The sequence below is a fragment of the Orcinus orca genome, chromosome 13, assembly GCF_937001465.1.
Source record: "Orcinus orca chromosome 13, mOrcOrc1.1, whole genome shotgun sequence".
Classification (NCBI taxonomy): Eukaryota; Metazoa; Chordata; class Mammalia; order Artiodactyla; family Delphinidae; genus Orcinus; species Orcinus orca.
In genome coordinates this window covers 57969079-57991814 of record NC_064571.1, presented here as the reverse complement: position 1 = coordinate 57991814, position 22736 = coordinate 57969079, and the positions used below count along the sequence as shown (strand labels likewise).

Below are 22736 nucleotides of genomic sequence, written 5' to 3'. Positions count from 1 at the left end.
TGTCCATCGACAGATGAATGGATAAAGAAGATGTGGCACATGTATACACTGGAATATTACTCAGCCATAAAAAGAAACAAAATTGTTATTTGTAGTTAGGTGGATGGACCTAGAGTCTGTCACACAGAGTGAAGTAAGTCAGAGAGAGAAAAACAAATACCGTATGCTAACACATATATATGGAATCTAAGAAAAAAAAAAAAAAGGTCATGAAGACCCTAGGGGCAAGACAGGAATAAAGACACAGACCTACTAGAGAATGGACTTGAGGATATGGGTAAGCTGTGACAAAGTGAGAGAGTGGCATGGACATATATACACTACCAAACGTAAAATAGATAGCTAGTGGGAAGCAGCCGCATAGCACAAGGAGATCAGCTCGATGGTTTGTGACCACCTAGGGGGTGGGATAGGGAGGGTGGGAGGGAGGGAGACACAAGAAGGAAGAGATATGGGAACATATGTATATGTATAACTGATTCACTTTGTTATAAAGCAGAAACTAACACACCATTGTAAAGCGATTATACTCCAATAAAGATGTTAAAAAAAAAAGAATATATTGTACAGCACAGGGATTATAGCCAATTTTTTACAGTTCAATAAAGTATAATCTATTAAAAAAAAGAAAGAGAAAAACAAATACCGTATGCTAACACATATATATGGAATCTAAAAATAAAAATGGTTCTGAAGAACCTAGGGGCAGACACAGATGTAGAGAATGGGTTTGAGGACACAGGGAGAGGGAAGGGTAAGCTGGGACTAAGTGAGAGAATAATACTGACATATATACACTACCAAATGTAAAATAGATAGCTAGTGGGAAGCTGCTGCACAGCACTCGGAGATCAGCTCGGTGCTTTGCGACCACCTAGAGGGGTGGCATAAGGAGGGTTGGAGGGAGATGCAAGAGGGAGGCGATATGGGGATATAGGTATATGTATAGCTGATTGACTCTGTTATACAGCAGAAACTAACAAGACATTGTAAAGCAATTATACTCCAATAAAGATGTTTAAAAAAGAAAAAGAAAAAGAAAGTAGGTGGACTACTGAATGGGAGAAAACATTTGCAAATGATACGACTGATAAGGGGTTAATATCCAGCATATATAAACAGCTCATACAGCCCAACATCAAAAAAACCAAACAGGGACTTCCCTGGTGGCGCCGTGGTTAAGAATCTGCCTGTAAATGCAGGGGACACGGGTTCAATCCCTGGTCCAGGAAGATCCCACATACTGCGGGGCAACTAAGCCCGTGCACCACAACTACTGACCCTGCGCTCTAGAGCCTGCAAGCCACAACTACTGAGCCCGTGTGCCACAACTACTGAAGCCCGAGCACCTAGAGCCCGTGCACCACAACGAAGAGTAGTCCCCACTCACCACAACTAGAGAAAGGCTGCGCACAGCAACAAAGACCCAACGCAGCCAAAAATTTTAAAAATAAATTTATTTAAAAAAAAAAACCTGATTAAAAACGCCAGAGAACTGAATAGACATTTTTCCAACAAAGACACACAGATGGCCAACAGGCACATGAAAAGACGTTCAGCATGTCTAATCATCAGGGAAATGCAAATCAAAACCACAATGAGGTATCACCTCACACCGGTCAGAATGGCCATCATCAAAAAGAACACAAATAACACATGTTGGCAAGGATGTGGAGAAAAGGGAACCTTCCTACACTGTTGGCGGGAATGTAAATTGGTGGAGCCACTGTGGAAAACAGTATGAAGCTTTCTCAAAAAGCTAAACATAGAACTACCATATGACCCAGCAATTCCACTCCTAATTCAAAATGATACATGCACCCCAATGTTCATAGCAGCATTATTTACAATAGCCAAGATATGGAAGCAACCTAAGTGTCCATCAACAGATGAATGGACAAAGAAAATGTGGTATATATATATAGAATGGAATACTACTCAGCCATAAGAAAGAACAAAATCTTGCCATTTGCAGCAACATGGATGGACTTGGAGGACATTATGCTAAGTGAAGTAAGTCAGACAGAGAAAGACACACACTGTACATCACTTATATGTGGAATCTAAAACCTACAACAAACTAGAATATAACAAAGAAGCAGCAGACTCACAGATATAGAAGACAAACTAGTAGTTACCAGAGGGGAGAGGGAAAGGGGATAGGGGATCAATAGCTACAATCTATTAGGTATAAAATAAGCCACAAGGATATACTGTACAACACAGGAAATATAGCAAATATTTTATAACAACTATAAATGGAGTATAACCTTTAAAAATTGTGAATCACTATATTGTTCACCTGTAACATATTGTACATCAACTATACTTCAATTTAAAAAAATACATTTTTTAAAATTGTGATTATAAAAACAAGAAACGGAACTTCCCTGACAGTCCAGTGGTTAAGACTTTGCCTTCCAATGCAGGGGGTGCGGTTTCGATCCCTGGTCAGGGAGCTAAGAGCCCACAGGCCTCGTGGCCAAAAAAAACAAAATATAAAAAACAGAAGCAATGTTGCAACAGATTCAATAAAGACTAAAAAAAAAAACGAAGAAGAAGAAAGAAAGAAGGAAAGGAGGTGGATAAAGATAAATAACTTCCCAATAATTATGTGCAGAAAAAAATTATAACTCCTAGATAACTCCAAATAAGTTTTTTAAAAGTCACCAAATGATTGGCATGTCTGGGACACCCATAATAGTGTCCTGTCAGATCCCCTGCAGTGTGTACTGGTCTTCTGCTTGTGGGAGGAGAAGCCGGGTACTACATATTTATTTTACACGCAAATACATATACTCCTACAAACACACACACACACACACCCCTGTGACAAATATGTGGGCTAATCACTGAGCTTCAGTTCATCCATCTATGAAGTGGAGGTGACATCACCAATCCCATAGAGTCATTTTAAGGATTAAAGGGGATCATGCATTTACAGTGCTCAGCACAGTGCCCGGCATAGAGTAAGTACTCCATAAATGATGTTAGTGGCGGTGTTGCTGCTGCTTCATTAATGTTACATTAAGGCCAAAGAAAGACAGCGTTGGGCCCTGCAGGGTCTGGAGTGCATCATCTCTGACATGTCAGGCAGAGGTCAGGCAGCCAGCTGTCACACGAGTTATGGAAGAGAGTCCTCTGTTAGATGGGAGGTTGAATCTCATGGATTCTGATGTCCCTTTTAACTCTGCCTCTGTGACTTTGCCTTTCTACGGTTTAACACACACATAGGGTCACAGGTCTTGGGTCTTCCAATCCCACCCCACCTTAACTGTGTCTGCCAAAAAACAACACACCTGCACATCAAAATAAGGTAAGACTATACGGCGAGATCTAATATCTGGGCACAGAAAAGGACCCCCCCCTTGTTTTTTAATCACTTACTACAGTGCCTCATATCTACTTAATAAGTGTTTCTTGATGAAATATTTCTAGCATGCTTGCTTTCTTTCTTCTGTACTTAATGAAAGCATTGCCTTTTCCTTGCCACTTAGAACAGTGAGTTTGGGCATGACATTTAGTACCTCTCCTGCCCTATAGAAAAGATGCATGACTTCTAATCATATTCTTATTAAAATTAAAGTCCTCTATTACTAACTAATGCTGAATTCGTTGTCACACAGGGGTTTTTAATCTTTTGTACGGTGGGATGCCTATGTCAGTCACTAACGCCTATCAATGCACAAATAAACTACATTGTATCACAAAGGGACCAATTACACTGGAACACAGTCCCATCCATGGATCCCCAAGGCCCATGAATGCCAGGCAAGAACCCATGAAAAAAGACCCAGTAAATGATACACTTTCCGAAGACACAGATTGTGATGAATGTGCTAACCACTGATAACCACTGAATCGCCCTTGGTCTCCAGCTCCCCATTGTTGCAAGCAGGTCATTATCAGCCCTATGCTGTCCTCTGATGCAGAGAAGACAAATTCCTCAAGTTAGCTACTTCTTGCCTATTTTTCCATTCTCTGCTGCAGGAAAGAATGTTCATACAAGACATTAGAAGTTCTTTTCTGTTTGGCTCCCTGAGCTTGCGTTACTAGGGTCATCATGGTGGGATGCACAGAACAATGGCTATGAAATGAGCCGGCACAGATTCTGAATCCCACTTCTGGCCTGGTGTACGTCACTGAGTGCTTCTTCCTCTGAGGCACAGGAATAAGGATTGTTGTATTACAGGAATGGTGTAAGTAGAGTGTCTGGCACAGAGCCTAGCGGATGGTTACTGTTCCACAGATGCTGATTTATTTCTTCCATACAAGTAGTTGAAACAAGTAATGTGCTGGTTATTTCCCATTTACTCTTTCAAATCCGCTCCCTACCTTTCTTCAACTGCCTCTTTGCTACAGGAGGTTAAGTATACACTGCATCAATGCGTCCCCTTGCCCTTTAGCTTCACTTAGATCCAGACATTGAGAAGCATCATTTGGGTACTGGAAGCAAAGAAGAAAGTAAAATCAGATTTTAAAATCATCTAGCTCCCTCCCTACTGAGTCAGCCGAGCTGGGTGTGCACCTCTAACAAAGGCAGCTCTCTCCATAAACCGTCCTCTCTGGGCTCCCATAACCACTCCCTCCCTTACTCCTCGGGCCTAGGGATAGAATGATTCCTAGGCTCCTAGCCCTAGGGTGATGCCCCATCCATTACTGGTCTCCCTTAATCCTGCCCACAACATTACAAATAGTGTTTTTACTAAGGTCTCCTCAATTACCCCATTGGTATAGCATGTTTCCTACTGGAACCCTGAATGACATAGACAATTGCTGGCAGAATGAGGAAGACACCTAGAGCAGTCTGTAAGGTGTGTGTCAGACACAATCACTCACACACACACACACACACACACACACACATTCTAGCTTGGTATTTATTGTATTGGATGTGCCCTGGATGACACATCCATCCTTTTCCTTGTTCTGTTAAGAATGGCCCTTTTTATAGTGGAAAAAAAAAGAAGAATGGGGATCATTCTGAGATATACAGAAATATTGAAACACTATATTGTGTACCAGGAACTAACGTAGCATTGTAGGTCAATTATACTTCAAAAACAAACAAACTCATAGAAAAAGAGATCAGGTTTGTGGTAACCAGAGGTAAGGGAGGAGGGAGAGGGGAATTTGGATGAAGGTAGTCCAAAGGTACAAACTTCCAGTTATAAGATAAATAAGTAATAGAGATGTAATGTATGACATGATAAATGCTATTAACACTGCTGTGTTATATATGAAAATTGTTAACTAAATCCTAAGAGTTCTCTTCAAAAATGTTTTTCTTTTTCTTTTGTAGTTATATGAGATGATGTATGTTCACTAAACTTACTGTGGTGATCGTTTCATGATGTATGTAATTCAAATCATTATGCTGTAGACCTTAAACATATACAGTGCTGTATGTTAATTATATTTCAATAAAACTGAAAGGGAAAAAATAATAAAAGAAGGAGGAGGAGAAGTAGAGGAAGAAGAAGAGAAGGAGAAGGAAGGAAGGAAAGAAGGAAGGAAGACACCACTAAGAAAAATAAGACAAGACACGGACTGGGAAAGAACATTTTCAGCATACCTATGTAACCAAATAACAAATACAAAAAAAAACTTGTATTCAGTACATGTAAATAACTTCTACAAATCAACAATAAAAAGACAAAAGGCAATTTAAAATGTGCAGAAAACATGCAGTCATCTCTAAATACAGACACACACACACACACACACACACACACAATGGCCAATGAGCACATGAAAAGGTAATCAACATCATTAGACATAGGGTAACGAAAATTAAAACCACGATATCACTTCATTCCAAGCAGGATGACAAAAAAAAAAAGACTGACAATACCAAACGTTGGTAGAAATGCAGAGCCACCGGAACACGCATCCGCTGCTGATCAGTGTATAAAATGAAACAACGACATTGGATGGGCCATAAATTGACGATTGCTGAACTGGGCAATGGGTACATGCATATTCATTACTCTACACTCCCTAATTTTGTATAGGTATGACATTTTCTATCACAGAAACTTTAAAAGAAAAAAGAGTAAACGTCTGTACCCAAGGAAATGATCCTGATTCTCAGGAAAAAGATATATTTTCCCCAGCAATTAATACCAACCAATGGTATTGGTTGTTTCGTACTCAGGCTGCACGTCAGAGGCTTTTTAAAAATGTCAATCCCAGGCCCTACCCTGGGCCATTAAATCTGAATCTCTAGGGATAGGGACCAAGCACAGTATTTTTTTAAACTCCCCTGGGGAGTTTAAAGCTCAGTCATGGCCAGGAAACACAGATAAACACCAATACACTCTTAACTCCTGGTTACTTTTCATGCCCTCTTTGGACGTCACAACAGTTAGGGACCTGACAAGAAACAGAATTCACCCCACATGGGTACTATTTGTAGAAATCTCAGCAGGATTAAGAGAATAAGTGCACCCAACAAGAAACCACTGCATGAATTAATCCCTGGAGATGAAGGGATAAGCAGTGGAACAGTGCTTCCAGAGCCCAGTGAGGGCCGGAGCTGTGGGAGAGCCACAGTCCTGCATGGAGCCAGGTGCCAAGGCCCAAGGGAACACAAATAAGTACCCTGACCTCCCTCTAGTCCCACCTGCCAGGCTGGCAGGGAAGTGACACGGAGCAGGACAGAGACGGCAGAGTGAAGAGGATGACGTCAGGCAGTTACAGGCGCCCACTGCACAGATGTCAGCAATTCCAATTCCCTGCCACTGGTCTGGCCTGCCCACCAGTGCCTGGCTTCCCCTTCTTGCCTACTGGTGACTGCGGGAACAACTGAATCACTTTCCTGAACCCACCAATGCGGAGAAGGCCAGAGGCCAGTCTGGGAGGGTGCAGGGCAGGGCTTTCCGTTCTGCAGAGACTAAACAGTCTCAGAGGAAGAATATAAGTCACCAAACTCCAGAAACTATGGAATCACGTTACCTCAGCAGCAGAGAGTTAACCTCTGATCTCCCTTTCCCGGCCACTCATTACTGAAAGAAAGAAGGAAAGAAAGGAAAAAAGGACAGAGACTGGAAAGTATTGTTTTCGATGACTGTATCTGAAAATGCTGTATAAAATCTCATTATTATTATTATTATTATTTGTGGTACACGGGCCTCTCACCGCTGTGGCCTCTCCCATTGCGGAGTGCAGGCTCTGGACGCGCAGGCCCAGCGGCCATGGCCCACGGGCCCAGCCGCTCCGCGGCATGTGGGATCTTCCTGGACTGGGGCACGAACCCGTGTCCCCTGCATCGGCAGGAGGACTCTCAACAGCTGCGCCACCAGGGAAGCCCTAAAATCTCATTATTTGATGTAGAAGGTCTAGGTAAATCATCTAGCCCATTCCCCTCATTTTACAAGTAAGAGAACTGAGACCAGAGAGGTGAAGTGATTTACCTAACGTCACCATCTGGGTAGGAACAGAGTCCAAATATTGTGACCCCCCCAGCCCAAGGCACAACTCATGACACCACACAGCCCCTCAAGTGGTTGACCTCTTTGCCAGGCAAAACGGGACCATTAGACCCCCAGGGCAGCAAGATCATGTAAATACCTGCCACTTACATTTTACCTTTCATTTCTATCTAGATGTGATTGCCCAGATCTATTTCACGGTAATTACTTGGTCCATCTCAGGGGGCAGAGTTTTTACAGCTGAGAAAGGAAATAAATGCTAACAAGCTTCCAGCTGGCTACCCCCAGGAGCAGCTGATCCAGAGGGCCAGGGCTGAGTGGGCCACCTAAGACAGCAAAAAGCTGTCCCAGCCACGTGAGCATGAGAAGGAAGCAGGCTTCATGAGCCTCCTGATAAAAAGCTAGTCAGCTCCCCAAACAGTCGTGTCCCGCATTTATTCACTCAGCCTGCAGGCCTGGGAGCTGGCATCCCAGAAGCTGGCACAGTCGATACATGGTAGAGGCTTAGGCAAGGGCCCTTCCCTGGCAAATTAGGAGTCTCTCTCCTCTGTTGGGGGAAGACACAGGTGATGGGAGACACTGAGGTAGCAGATCCCAGGGATGGAGACAAGGAAGCAGCGTGTTCTCCCCAGCACCAGGCAGGAGGCAATGGGGCAACAACTGAGGGCAGCGCTTCTAAAACAAGATCAGCTCTCCTGAGTCTGGGATCCTTAAACGGAGGTCCAACCGAGGATGAGGGGAAAGACCAGAGACCTCCCAAGATTTCTTCCGCTCGGAGAGCCACATCCTAGAAAGGGTCAGCAGAGGGTGGATCCCGCCAGCCCACATCCCAGAATCCTCAACCACAGCCCTGTCAGTTCCCTTAATAGCACATCACAATCTGGAATTACAAATTTAACTGTTTGTTTACTTGTTTATTATCTGTCTCCCCCACATGACTAAGTTCCACGAGGCCAGGGAGTGTTGCACCCAGTACATCGTAGGCACACAGAGTACCTGATGGAAGTGTTAAATAAATGGGTGACTGTGAAATACCCTTACTCCTCAAGAAGGACAAACCACTTGCAGAGGCAAATGAACTCTGGCATTTGTAAGTAGGATCAATTCCAGTGTTCCTGTATCTCCACTTACCGGGCCAACTGGAACCCACTCTGCCCTGTAAGATAATAACATTTGTATAGAGCTTTGTGGATGCTAAAGCACTTTCATAGCATGGCTTACCCCAAACAACTGCACTCCTAAGTAGGAAACACTCATTCTACCTCCAAATCCAATGCTCTTCCCTCCGGCCGTAACATGATCAGAGTCCTGGTTCTGAGCACACACCAGGGACAGGCTCTATTGTTCTATGTTTGCGGAAGAAAAACAGGAGTCCTGAGAAAATACTGGCTTTGCTAGTCGAAGTTAGGCCTGAAGCAAGAGCCCAAAGTCCTCGAGGGACTTGAAAGGAGGAAAAAAGGAAATTGAGGCTGAAAGGGGCATGGACACTTCCCCCGCTGGTAGAGAAGAGAAGCAAGGGAGAAAAAAGAAACAGAGAAAAAGGGAGTGTTTCTGGTCTGGTGATTAAACAGTGAGATTAACGAAGCGACCGCTAATCCTCCGTTTTGCCCCAGATGAAGAAGGTGCATTAGTCACTAGGAGAAGGCAGGCCACCCCGCCGGGAACTCATGTTCCCAGCGGGGTGTGCAGTAAGCCCCTGTCTTTGGAAGGGCAAAGTGCTTGACACATATTAAAGCTACTGTTGTTATTAATAATGCCAACACTTTAGATTTGCATAGCTCCATTCCTCCTAAGAGTTTAAAGCCTTTCATACATATTGTCTAATTCCCTCTCAGAATTTTTATTAGAAAAGTGTAAACGGGTTGCTATGTAAATATATGTAAAAGTTCTTTAAAACATTTAAACACATTTTAGTCTTATCTATTCTCTCTTCCCCTGTCCCTGGTTTAGCACATTTCCATTTTGATTATGTCTTTGAAATGCCAATTTTCAAAACAGAAACCTGAAAGGGCAACTATAAACCTCCAACCTCTGGCCAAACTTACTTCCTTTCCATACCTCTGTCATAAGGAGTGCAGAAGCTTCTCTCACTTCAAAAATAGCACAGGACTGAGGAGGAGTCGGGGAGGGATGGATTGGGAGTTTGGGGTTTGCAGATGCAAACTATTATGTATAGGATGGATAAACAACAAAGTCCTACTGAATAACACAGGGAACTATATTCAGTATCCTGTGATAAACCATAATGGAAAAGAATGTGTGTGTGTGTGTGTGTGTGTGTGTGTGTGTGTGTATAACTGAGTCACTTTGCTGTACAGCAGAAATTAATACAACATTGTAAATCAACTACATTTCAATAAAATAATTTTTTTAAAAAACAGTGCAGGGCTCACTTCCCCCCACCCTTGCTCCACCCTTCCTTTGGTAATTCTGCTCCTGAAGTAACTAAGGGGTGGAAACAATAGTTAATTCACGTTGAGCATCTACTCTGTCCAGGCCACTGTGCTGATTGCTTTACAAACGCTGTCTTATTTAATCCTTGGGACACAGACTTCTAGCTGTCCCCCAGTATCCACAGTAATAGAAATTTTAGCTGGGCACACAGCTGTATTTCCAGTCTCCCTGGAAGCTAGGTGTGGCCATATGACTATTTTCTGGTCAATAATTAAAAGTATCTGTGGAGAATTCCAGGTACGTAGCACCATCTTTAAGCATGTTTTTTCCTCTCCCCTGACTTCACAGGGATTCCACTGGTTTTTACAGCCTGAGAACCGAAAACATAACCCATTGAAAACCCCTGCTCTGACTTTTTCCTGATGATGGTTCAAATTGCTCGCTATTCCTCGACCTCTCCATCTTACTCCTTATATATTGGTGGTCTTTGTTCTCCCCGTCTTAGACCAACCTACTCTTAAAGGAAAACAGCTTGCCAATTTCAAGCAGTCTAGAACGATTTTCCTCTTGTCCTCTTCCCTCTACAGATCCTCCGCTTCTCCTCACCTCTTCCCAATCCATCTGTAACACCACTATTCACCAGGATGCATTCTACCTCCCAAAAGAGACAGCCAGGCTCCGACTCTGTTTGCATCTGCTGACATCACCCACGCACACACCCACCTCCTCCATTCCATTCCTTCTCAGTACTTACCTCCTGGCCCACATTATCTCATCCACTTCACACGTTCTCTTTTCTCTTGACTGCAACAGCCATACTGGGGTTTCCCCATAATCCCTCTTAGATCAGGAAGGCAAATATTTATAATTATCCCTATTTTAACAATGGGAAAATAGAGGCACGAAGAGATGTGAGGATTTGTCCATGACTGCACAAAAGAAGGAAGGTGACACCATAGCCTTTGGAATCCCAATCCAGGGCCCTTCTTTTCCCCCCTACATTCCTTTCATTCTCTCAGATACCCTCCCAGATTCCCTGAAGATCAGGGAATAGGTGGCAACTTTTACTGTCAATTATGGGCACAGCTGGCAGCTTCTCCAAGGTCCTTCAGCAAGTCTTCACTGAAATGAGAACCAAGTGGTCTTCTCTCTGCCCACCTCACCCTCTGCCTCCAACAAGCCAATACCAGAGAGCTGAGGGAAGTGATTTTATATGTATAGACTTCAACTGATAGACTTCCAGGTATGAAGAAGAGATGGACATAGTTTTCAATAGTCAGTCCTTCGACACTAGGGAAAACACACTCATGACAGCTCAGGAGAACCCATGTGTTAGAGAGAAAAGAATATTGACCTGAGCTCTACCATTCACCAGAGCATCAGGAGAAATAGGGCTGAGGGGGACTTCTCTGGTGGCGTAGTGGTTAAGCATCTGCCTGCCAATGCAGGGGACATGGGTTCGAGCCCTGGTCTGGGAATATCCCACATGCCATGGAGCAACAAAGCCTGTGCGCCACCACTACTGAGCCTGTGCTCTAGAGCCCGCGAGCCACAACTACTGAGCCCACGTGCCACAACTACTGAAGCCCACAGGCCTAGAGCCCACGCTCCGCAACAAGAGAAGCCACCGCAATGAGAAGTCCGTGCACCACAGCAAAGAGTAGCCCCTGCTCGTCACAACTAGAGAAAGCCCGCACGCAGCAACGAAGACCCAACACAGCCAAAAATAAACTTAAAATTAATTAATTAATTAGTTAACTTTAAAAGAAAGAAATAGGGCTGAGAACAGAGTGGCCTTGAACAAGACCTTTCCCTTCTCTGGAGAGTGCTTCCATCTTCAGCATCAGGACCCACTGAAACTAGGCCCTCAGATGCTCAGGGGATGCTGAGTGTCCTACAGAAGCTGCAACAGCACTGAGAAGGTACCATCTAGAGACAGAATTAGAGAAGCAGGGGCTATTTTATTAACTCAGCAGGATTTGTGGATTAACTGGAAGTGGATGAGGGCAGAGGAGTCACTACTTCATAAAGCCAGGTGTCTTAGCTATCTTTGTACCCCTAGTTTTTATCGCCCACAGAATGTCCTAAATATCTGATGAATAAAGGAAGGAATGAAATGGGAGTGAGGCTAGGAAGTTGACCAAACATCTCTTATTGGGTAAGACAGCTCCATATTCCATCATGATATCTGGCTCTGCATCCTAGATACCTGAGAGACTGAGACTGGAGAACAGCAGATTTTCCTACTTATTCAACATGCTTTCACACATTCACATTTTAAGTGCATTCACACTCATCATCCTATTTATTATGATATTGAAAAGTAACCAACAGAGAAGATTTGGTTATCAAAATTGGACTGTGCAGAACCTGAGGCTCAGAGATCCTCAAGTAGCTGATTCCACATCCAGAAAGGGAAGGATCCAGATATTCTCACCCTAAACCTGTGCTTGTTCCAGGATCAGGTACTCAAGAAGCTGGACACTGTAGGGAAATCACCCACAAAGAGAGGGGCTGAACCACCTGACATCACATAGGAAAGAGGTGCATATCACACCATCAACTTCCACCTTTTGGAAAGGGCTGCTAGACATATAACCCTCAACTACTGGCCCCCTGGATGGCCCAAGGAGCCCAGAAGTGTGGCTGGAAAAAGGACTAAGTGCAAATGAGTGTCACTAAGAGCTGGCCAAGAGGGATGGGGGTGTGGAGTGGGTAGGTGGTTATGTTGCAAAATTGGCCCGTGGGAGTGGGCAGGACAAAGCACAGAAAAGTAACATTTCTTGAGTACCTACTATGTGGCCGGCTCTATGATCAATACTTTACTTACACTGTGTCTTTAATACCCACAACAATGCTCCACAGTCAGTAGCATTAAGCTATTTAACAGATAAGGAAACAGAAGATCAGGGAGGTTACTTCACTTGTCTGGAAGTCAGACAATTAGAAGACGGCAAAGCTATGACTTAAACTGGGGTCCACAGGAATCCAACACCCATCCTCTCTGCACTATTTAGGCTGCCAAACTGTAAGAATATTACCGAAGTTCCTGAACTACCAAGGCCATTACAGGGATAGAGAAATGGCATAAAATTGAATTGTTTGTGTAGAGGATTCTTTCAGTTGGCTATTCAGCATCCATTCCCTTTTTCCTCCTTCCTAAAAAAAATCCCAATTCTGTTCAACTAGCCATCCACCTCTCGTGTAACCCAGGCGACTCAGAAAAGCTTACCCTTTTCTAACTCTGGGCATAGATTCTGATTAGTCACAACAAATCAATGGATAGCATTTTTCTGGTGATGCTCACTGATCACACAGTGGACATATGACCTAAATTGGCCCAGATTACATGAAAAAATTCACATTCCATATTTCAGGAAGACGTCCCTCCCTCACTCTTTCCCTTCCCTCCCCCATCTCTCTATCCTCCTCTCCCTCTCTTTATCCTAATGCATAAAATCAAGGGCACAGGTTTTCCCAGTTTCTATCGGCAGCCATCTTGTGAACAGGAGGAGAATTAGTCCAAAGGTGAAACAATGTATGGACTACATATCACAGATATGGAGACAACCTGGCTTCTTGTTGATACTGCTGAACCACTGAGTCACTCAACTCTGAAGCTTGCCCTACTTATGGATTCACTGTTACATAAGATAATTAATGTTCCATGTGTTTAAACCAGGTTGAATCAGAATTTTTGTTATTTGCAGCCAAAATCCTTTCGACAGTTTGTTTTTCATCCTCTGTCTTTACAACAGATATGAAAATGATTCAGGTTAGGATGGGAGTGGTTAGTGAGGAAATGAGAGTTTGAGTCACTAATAAGTGCCCTAATTCAGTACTCTGAAACTCATCAGTGCTCATCAACACTTAGTCCTGATGCAGCACATGGACAGTACCCCTGACCTCCTGCTGCCTATCCAGATGGCTCCCTGGCAACTCTGGATTTGATAGGTAAATTCTCAGACTTGTGCCACACAGCTATGAGGGATAGGGACAGCCGAAACTGGTTTTAATTAAGCAGTTGGAGGCTGAGAGGAAACTCTTGGTCAGGTTGGAAAATCCTCCCAGCGGCTTGCCTGAGGAGAAAAGAAGATTCTGAGTGAGTAGGTGAGATGAGTAAGACGATGTCCCCGCCCCAGCCCCACAGTGTGGGTTGGTGTTGTATGGGGGTTTTTGATTCTCCGTTTTGTAGGTGTAGGAATGTCTGAGAATAAGTAGAGGTGGGAGGAAAGGATAATGGAAGGAAAGGAGCTGGGGCGTTGGAGAAAAGGAGAGGGAGCCCAGGGACTAAAGCACCTTGTGACTCTCTGTGAATAGCCTGGCGGCCTTGGGATCTCCCTCAGGAGAAAACTATCCTTGGCAAAGCAGCAGAAAAACCAGGTTGGGGGGTTGACCATTTATTCACAGACACTTGTAACAACAGGGGCAGTATGGAGGCAGTTCTGCAGGCACTTTGCAGGCTGCAGGCCACTGCTTGAAAGTTATAGAGGAAGAAAAAAAAAAAAAAGGAAAAACAGAAGGTGGAGGGAGAGACAGAGAAAGAGAGAAAGAGAGCAAGAGAGAGGGAGGAGCCCTCATTTCTGAGAACATATGAGTCACTTTCCGGAGACTCCCAGAAAAATCTGGGAGACATACAAGGGACTAAGTTCTTGCAGTTACAATGTAGAGACTCAGAGCTGTCAATTTTTAGGTATTGATAACTATGTGGTCATATTTGAGTTCGCAGGCTACTAAATCATGAGACGTCTGGATTACAGTAGTATTCCTAGGGTGACCAACTCATTCTAATTTGCTTGGGCCTTTCCTGATTTTAGCAATGAAAGCCCCATGTCCTAGAAAACTCCTCAGTCCAAGTCAGGTCAAAACGTCTCCTCATAAGCAGCCCCTATCCACTCAACCCTTAGACTGAACATGTCCCACACTGGCCATCTTCTTAGTCTACATCAAAATGATTCAACTAGACCCAGCAAAAACAAAAACTGATGACTCTCACTGCCCTAAGCCTTACTTGGGCTCCTGCAGTTGTGTTACTAGCCTGGTTAGAAATCAAGGAGCATCCCAAGAGGAAGAAACCCTGGCCTGAAAGAAATAAAGGGGACAATGGGTAATATCAAAGAGATGGCAAAAATCCCCAGTGTACAAAGTACCACATACCAGATGTCCAGCCTTGCTTACTTTGGGAAGCCGCCAAGCACCTAATGAGCAAAAGAAAGGCTAGTTCAGATGCTCCTTTAAAAGAAATTAGCCAGGGAACAATCAAGAGTCTTGAATGAGCAATTAGCTCAACTGGCCAAGACTTAAAACTCCTACCTCGATCAGAACAGTTAATTGAAATTACTAACCTTTGGAGGGGAAATTACTCTTTTTGAAATTAGTGAATGTGTCATTAGCGTTATGAAGAGCTACAAAGAAAAGGTCAATGAAGCATTTATTGGGAAAGAAGAAGGCCAAACTCTTTATTCAAAACCACAACAATTAAATCAACAATGTATTTAGCCAACGTGGGCATCCTTGAACTATTATGTTAAATATAATAAGGTATACTCTGTCCTAAGTTATCGTGGAGCAGAGAGGTTATCTACCAAACCCAGCCAGGGAAAAGGGGAAAATGGAAGCATATGTAAATCAAATAGTCTGCTATGGTCACCCAAATTCAGCCTTGGAATGAGCATGAAAATGGAGATTCCCAGATGCCATCAAGTGTGGTCTATTTAGACATCACTGACTCTGAATTAAAGGCATCCTTCCTTTCATGCTCATTGTAGAGTAGATGTTCAATAAGACATTTTAACTGCACTATTTTGGATATTCCAATAATTTAGACCAGTGGTCCTCAAACAGAAGCAAATTTGTCCCCAGGGGACATTTAGCAATGCCTGCAGGCATTTTTATTTGTCACTCCTTGGTGGAGGTGATGGGCAGGAGTGGTTGCTACTGGAATCTAGTAGGTAGAGGACACTACTAAACATCCTGCAATGTACAGGGCAGCCCCTACAATAAAGAATCACCCATGGGCTTCCCTCGTGGCGCAGTGGTTGAGAGTCCGCCTGCCGATGCAGGGGACACGGGTTCGTGCCCCGGTCTGGGAAGATCCCACGTGCCGCGGAGCGGCTTGGCCCGTGAGCCATGGCCGCTGAGCCTGTGCGTCCAGAGCCTGTGCTCCACAACTGGAGAGGCCACAACAGTGAGAGGCCCGCGTACCACAATCAAAAACCAAAAAAAAAGAATCACCCAACCCAAAATGTCAACAGTGCCACTGTTGAGAGACTTTGATTCAAATATACTCTAATTTGAAGTTTGATTTTGCTCCAACTATAAAAAGAAAGGCTTTCTTGACAAATTAATGGCACTAACATGATAAATGAAAATATTAGTTTGAGAAGTAAAATAACAGTCTTTGAGAAACTTCCTCGCATGTCAACATTGAGTGTAACAATGACAATTCTTTTGTCTTTTCCTTAAAGCCAATGTGTCAGGATTTTTAATTGGTAGTCTTCCTTTAATTATTAGTTCTTTAAAGTATTAACACTGTATATCCATTCAAATCTTTCATACTTTAACCATTTTTACTTATTAAGACTGAATTTCTATAAATATGTCCTGGGGATATAATACACACCATGGTGACTATAGTGAACAAGTCTGTATTGTATATTTGAAATTTACTAAGAGTGTAGATGGTAAAAGTTCTCATCACAAGAAAAACCAAATTTGTAACTATGTGAGGTGATGGATGTTGACTAAACTTCTTGTGGTAATCATTTTAAATATATACATATATTAAATCATTATGTTGTACATCTAAAACTAATACAATGTTATATGTCAATTATATCTCAATAAATGAATAAATAGATAAATAGACTGGGTTTCTCTATAGCACTGAGCCAATTATTCAAAATTAGTGAGTTTTTTCCTTATTTTTATATTTTTTATATTTATTATATTTCCTTGAAATATATTATATATTTTTATATTGATTATATTTCCTTGAAATATATTTACATATATAACTATATATACATATAATTATCCTAAAATGCACTAATGTATTCATTTTTTATTTTTAATCAAACTTCTCTTTAATGAGAACTCAACTAAAAAGAGATCATATCATTTTTACGTTTCTTTATCTAGTTAGCTAATCATCCAGGGTTTAAAAAAAAAAAAATAGTAAAACACCACTTTGTCTCTTTGCCCAAAGAGACAGGAGCTAAATTTTTGGCTGGAGTTTAATTCTGTATTTCTATTCCCAAGCATTTAATATTTATTACCTGGGAGACTTCTTTGTCAACAGAGCACATATTAAACCCAGTCACTGGAAGTATGTTTAGATTATATATGTTAATTTACATTTGACAAACTTGCCTCTCTGGCACCTGCTGGGACACTAGCTAAATGCATAGCCTGGTTGTATTTATCCAGACTCCATGAACAAAAAAGCCAAATCCCCACACAGGGTATAAAAACATGAATTACATGATCCAGTGAGAGTTCCTGAGGGAAATGGCAGTTTCCAAGAAAAAAAATTATTCCAGGGTAACTCACAATCTTTGATGAGTCATGTGTTTTTCACCTTGTCTTTCTCCAGAGGAGTGAAGAAGCACCCTTTGAAAGAACACAGTAAGCAAAAATATAGGTAAATACAACCTTCTTTCCTTCTACTCTTGAGTCTTCTAAATTATGTTTGATGGTTGAAGCAAAAATTATAATACGGTCTAATATAGTTCTAAATGTATAGAGAGGAAATATCTAAGACATCTTTATTATAAATAGGGGGAGAAGGGACACAAAGGGAGGCAAGATTTTTATACCTCATACAAAACTGGCAAAATTATGACACCAGCAGACTGTGATAAGATGTGTGTGTGTCTGTGTGACATAACACCTAAAGCAACCACTAAAAACACTCTACAGAGAGAAACACTCAAAGACACTGTAGGTAAATCAAAATGGAATTCTACAAAATGTTCAAATAACCCACAGGAAGGCAGGAAAAAGGAAACAGAGGAATTTAAATAATTTTAAACACAGAGGAAGAACAGAAAGCAAAAGATAAAATGGCAGGTTTAAACCTTAACGTAACAATAATTATATTAAATATAAACAGTATGATTAAAAGTAAAAGGTTGAAAGTAAAAGGATGGGAAAAGATACATCATGCAAACACTAATCAAAAGAAAGATGGAGTGGCTGTTTTGATATCAGATAAAGTTGACTTTAAAGCAAAAAAAATTACCAGAGTCAGACAGGGACATTATACAATGTTTAAAAGGATCAATCAACCAATAGAACAGCAATTCTAAATGTAAACATACCAAACAACACAGATGCCAAATATGTAAAGCAAAAACTGATGGAAGCTTTTGGAGAAATAGACAATTTCACAAGTATATCTGGAGACTTCAACACCCTTCAATCAACAATTGCTAGTACATCTAGACAGAAAATCAACAGGATAAAAAAGAACTCAACATTACCATTAACCAACAGAATCTAATCAACATTTATAGAACACTCTACCCAACAGCAGCAGAATACACGTTCTTTTCAAGTGTCCACAGAACATATACCAAAATAGACCATATCCTGGATCATAAAACAAACCTCAACAAACTTTTAAAAATTGAAATCATACAGAGAGTGTTCTATGACCAAAATGGAATTAAAACAGAAATCAATAACAAAGATAACAGGATAATCTCCAAACACCTGGAAACTAAACAACACCCTTGTAAATAATTTATAGGTCAAAGAGGAAGTCTCAAGGAAAATCAAAAAATATATTTAACTGAGCAAAAATGAAGATACAAGGTAACAAAATTTGTGGGACAGAACTAAGGCGGGGCTGAGAGAGAATTTTATAGTACTAAATGCATACATTAGAAAAAATAAACCCAAATCAAGCAGAAGGAAGGAAATGATAAAGAGCAAAAACAATCTCCCAACCCAGATGGTTTCAATGGAAATTTCTACCAAATGCTTAATAAAGAATTAACACCAATTTTACACATCCTCTTCCAGAAAACAGAAGAGAAAGGAACACTTCCCAGTTCATTTTATGAAGCTAGTATCATGCTGAAACCAAAACCAAACAAAGACAGTATTAAAAAAAAGAAAACTACAGACAAATATCTCTCATGAACATTGATACAATAATCCTTAACAAAATACTAGCAAATGGTGCTCATTTCGGCAGCACACATACTAAAATTGGAACGATACAGAGAAGATTAGCATGGCCCCTGCGCAAGGATGACACGCAAATTTGTGAAGCGTTCCATATTTTTAGAAACGAAGACCCAACACAGCCAAAAATAAAAATAAATAAATTTATTTAAAAAAAAAAATACTGGGCTTCCCTTGTGGCGCAGTGGTTGAGAGTCTGCCTGCCGATGCAGGGGACAGGGGTTCGTGACCCGGTCCGGGAAGATCCCACATGCCGCGGAGCGGCTGGGTCCGTGAGCCATGGCCGCTGAGCCTGCGCGTCCGGAGCCTGTGCTCCGCAACGGGAGAGGCCACAGCAGTGAGAGGCCCGCGTACAGCAAAAACAAAAAACAAAAAACAAAAAAAACTAGCAAATGGAATTCAGTAATATAAAAAACTTACAGACCATGATCAAGTGGGGCTTATTACAGGGATGGAAGGCTGGCTCAATATTCTAAAATTAATCAATACAATCCACCATATCAAAGGCTAAAGAAGAAAAACATACGATCATATCGGTCAATATAGAAAAACACTGGACAATTTTGAACACCCATTCATGATTAAAAAAAAAAACTCAGAAAAATAGGATAGAGGAGAACTTCCTAAACTTGATAAAGAACATCTAGAATACACTTACAGCTAATATTATACTTAAAGGTAAAAAACTGAATGCTTTCCCTTTAAGATGAGGAATGAGGCAAAGATGTTCACTCTCACCACTTTTACTCAACATAGTCCTGGAAGTTCTAGTCAACATATTATGGCAAGAAAAGGAAATAAAAGGCATTCGGATCAGAAAGCAAGAAATAATACTGTCCCTATTTTCCAATGACTTAATTATCTATATAGAAAAACCGAAGGAATCTACAAAACATCTCCTGGAACTAATAAATGAGTTCAGGAAGGTTGTAGGATACAAAATAAACATACAAGAATTGACTGTATTTTACATACTAGCAATAGACATGTGAATACAAAAATTTTAAATATAATACCACTTAAAATCACTCAAAAAATGAAATACTTAGGTATAAATCTTACAAAACATGTGCCATACTTCTATGCTGAAAACTATACACTGTTGATTAAAGAAATCAAAGAAAATCTAAATAAATGGAGAGACATACCATGTTCATGGGTTGGAAGACTCAACATAGCTAAGATGTCATTTCTCCCTGAACAGACATACAGTTTTAACACAATTACCATCAAAACCCCAGCAAGATTTTTTTGTATCTATAGACAAGATTATTCTTAAAATGTATATGGAAAGACAAAAGAACTAGAATAGACAAAACATTTTGAGAAAGAAAATAAAGTGGTAGGAATCTATCTACTCATCTTTGAGACATTTTTTTTCCCTAGTCCAATCCCTTGGCCTTTTTTAAAAAAATAAATTATTTATTTATTTGTTTATTTTTGGCTGCATTGGGTCTTTGTTGCTGCACGCGGGCTTTCTCTAGTTGCAGTGAGTGGGGGCTACTCTTCCTTGTGGTGTGTGGGCTTCTCATTGCGGTGGCTTCTCTTGTTGCAGAGCACAGGCTCTAGGCACATGGGCTTCAGTAGCTGTGGCACGTGGGCCCAGTAGTTCCGGCTCACGGGCTCTAGAGCACAGGCTCAGTAGCTGTGGCGCACGGGCTTAGTTGCTCCACAGCACGTGGGATCTCCCTGGACCAGGGCTCAAACCCGTGTCCTCTGCATTGGCAGGCAGATTCTTAACCACTGCACCACCAAAGAAGCCCGCTTTGAGACTTACTATATAGCTAACATCATCAAGACTGCCTGGTACTAGTGGAGAGAGAAACACACAGATCAATGGAACAGAGTAAAGAATGCAGAAACAGACCCACAAAAATATGCCCAACTGATTCTTGACAAAGGAGCAAAAATAATTCAACAAATGGTGCTAGAGGAACTGGTCATCCATAGGTCCAAAAAAATGAACCCTGACCTAAGTCTTACATCTTACACACAAATTGACTCAAAATGGATCACAGACTTAATGTAAATCATGAAACTATAAAACATTAGAAAGAAAGCTTAAGGGAAAATCTTCAGGATCCAGGGTTAGGCAAAGAATGCTTAGACTTGATACCAAAAGCATAATCCATAAAAGAAAAAATCAGTAAGTTAGACTTCATCAAAATTTTAGAGTTTGCTCAGCAAAAGACTCTGTTAAGAGAAAATATTTGCAAACCGCATATCCAACAAAGGACTAGCATCTAGAATATATAAAGAACTTTCAAAACTTAACAGTAAAGAAACTAACAATCCAATTAGAAAATGAGGGAAAGAAATGAACAGACATTTCACCAAGGAAGATATACAGATGGCAAACAGGCACACAAAAAGATTTTCACATCACTAGCCACTAAGGAGGTGTAAATTAACACCACAATTAGATATCTCTACACACCTATCAAAATGACTAAAATAAGAAATAGTGGCAACATTAAATACTGAAGAGACTGTAGAGAAACTGGATCATTCGCACATTGCTGTTGAGAAAGTAAAAAGGGATAACCTCTCTGGAAAACATTTTCTTAAAGAACTAGGCATGCGACTACCATATGACCCATCAACTGTACGCTGGGAGTGGAAAACTTCTCTGTAGGATTGTCAAGTGTATGTGAGATGCTCAAAATTCCTGAATCTCTCCACCCCAACAAATGCCACCCTTTCCCCATTACTGGAACAACTAAAACTTGCCCTACTCACTCCAAAATCACCCCCAACGGACAAGACCAGCCACACTGAAAACCACTGCATTAGATGCTGACAATAATCTATAGAGCTGGTAGGAAAAGGCTACTTCATGAACGAGAAGCTGAAGGGTCTCAGTGAGATTAAGGCACCCAAACAAAATCATACAGCAAGTAATTTCTATACCACTGTTTTCCACCACTTCATACTGCCTCACATAATCATCTCACGCCATTACATTTCTAGTTAGCTACAATTTTCAAAGCTCTTTTAAAAGTATTATCATAATTGATCCTTAAAATGTTCTGGCTAAAACCAAATGGTAGAAGGCCAAGATAGTGACAGTGGTTGCAGTCTGTTTTAGCCCATATGGTTGACATCCTGGCAGGCGCTAACCTAAAGCTGACAGCCAAAGGAGGACCAGCCAGCCTGGAAGGCCAGATATGTTCACTGCCATAACCCTGGGATTGGCCAGGACCTTTCTCTGCTTTGCTTAGAAGTGAGGGGTTATTGCTTACACAGTTCTCCCTTCTCCTTTTCTTAATCAGGAGAATCTGCTTCAATAGCAACAAAAGTATCAAAAGAAAGCTCATTGATAGCATTTCTGATGATACTTCATGAAGTGCATGAAAAGAAATAAGGAGGTATGTCTTTAACATTAACCCACAAGTAGAAGATACCACTCTCACTCACACTTCACAACTTCCTGCCTCTGCATCTGCAAAATGCTCACATTCCTACTCATAGCTGCCTCCTTCCCACCCAGTGTAGTAAGGCTCCCCTGCTTAAGACTTATCCCTCCCCCTGTTTCTGGATACCACCCACTTTCACCTCATTTTCCTGATTACCCCATCTCTTTCCTGCATCTTCAGACTTTCTCATCCACTGGCTCTTTCCCATCGAGCTCCTTTAGCCTTGTGTCCTCCTGAAGGAGGACGTTCCACTCCTCTTCCCAAAGGAATCTGGCATTTGGCCCATCACTGCACTTTAACT

At 41.6% G+C, this 22736-nt stretch overlaps 1 long non-coding RNA gene and 1 other non-coding gene across 2 annotated transcripts in view; one reads left to right on the top strand and one right to left on the bottom strand.

The window, feature by feature from the left end:
• LOC117199480 (uncharacterized) overlaps positions 1-22736 on the bottom strand; it is a 137285-nt gene that overhangs the window by 94737 nt on the left and 19812 nt on the right. The window lies entirely within an intron of this gene.
• On the top strand, positions 19014-19120 carry LOC117199513 (U6 spliceosomal RNA). Its single transcript, XR_004480761.1, has one exon. It is a non-coding gene; the product is annotated as a U6 spliceosomal RNA (small nuclear RNA).